Source organism: Sinocyclocheilus anshuiensis, unplaced genomic scaffold, assembly GCF_001515605.1.
Source record: "Sinocyclocheilus anshuiensis isolate Anshui unplaced genomic scaffold, SAMN03320099.WGS_v1.1 C32551971, whole genome shotgun sequence".
In the NCBI taxonomy this organism is placed as follows: domain Eukaryota; kingdom Metazoa; phylum Chordata; class Actinopteri; order Cypriniformes; family Cyprinidae; genus Sinocyclocheilus; species Sinocyclocheilus anshuiensis.
In genome coordinates, this window is record NW_015617826.1 from 1 (window position 1) to 1,108 (window position 1,108).

The 1,108-nt window shown below is 35.7% G+C and overlaps 1 long non-coding RNA gene across 1 annotated transcript; it reads right to left on the bottom strand.

Annotated features, from left to right (window-relative positions):
* Positions 1-316: 316 nt before the first annotated feature.
* Positions 317-1,102, bottom strand: LOC107682750 (uncharacterized). Its single transcript, XR_001633578.1, has 3 exons — positions 999-1,102; positions 608-670; positions 317-472 (listed from the first exon to the last, which is right to left on the bottom strand). It is a non-coding gene; the product is annotated as an uncharacterized LOC107682750 (long non-coding RNA).
* Between the last annotated feature and the right edge of the window lie 6 nt (positions 1,103-1,108).

Here is a 1,108-nt window from a genome sequence, read left to right on the forward strand (position 1 = left end):
AAAATACATACGTATGCAACTGATAACTTTAGTCATGTTTACTTAACTCAATAATAACTTGACTGGACCTTACAGTCAACATGAATCGATACTGACCCTATTTACTTTCTTAATATATTACTTAGCCCTATTCATCAGTGTTCATCACCAAAATGTAAAAACGTTCTCAACCTAATTTTTCTCTTCCTCTCATGTAACAAAAGCCACATAGGCGGGAAAATAATATTAACCAATAATATCATAGCCTAACATGTTAGATCTAATCGAATGCAAACAATGAATACTATATTTTAAGCTGAATCAGATGTACCTCAGATTTCTCTGTATATATCTGTCTCAGTTGCTCCACCTCAGTCTCCAGTTGAGCGGCTGTAGACAAAGCGTCTTCATACTTTTTCTGCAGCTCACCTTTCACCCTCTCGCAGTCTTTTTGTTCACGGATATATTTGGCTGCCTCTGCGTCCCTATTACCCTGAACATATCAATTCCAAACATTAACAGACACAGCCTACTGCAACACTGACATTGCTTCTTTATTTATCATCAATTTATTTATTCATTTATTTAATCATGTAAAGACGTATTCATAAGGAACATCTGGTTTTACCTTTAGAATATCTAAGGTGGTCATTTCAGTCATTATCAGGCTCTTCATTTTGTCGATCTCTTTCTGCCCACCAAAAAGAAAAGACATCAAAATCACTTGATTAGGAAGCAAAACTTGGCAAACAAGACAAAAACAAAATCCAAAGCAGCTCAGAAATGACTACAGTATAATTCCCTATAAACATGTTATCTTAACAGTTGTCAAAAGAGACCAATAAAGACATTAAACTACTGTAATCAACCAATACTGCTAAACCTCTTATGTAAAATAATAGTTTACGTAACTGTTTATTAGTTATATAAGTAAATATTTACTCGCCTTCATGTTGTTCTAAGTTATTTTTTTCTATAGAACACAAAAGTAAATTTGAACGGGGCAGGTGTCCTCTTACCCTGTTCTTCAGCTCCTCCAGAAAGGTTTGGCGTTCTAGACAGTCCAGCTTGGCTTTGGTGTCCAAGTGTACAGCAGACACCTGGTCAAACTCGGCTTTGACCGGTTTCC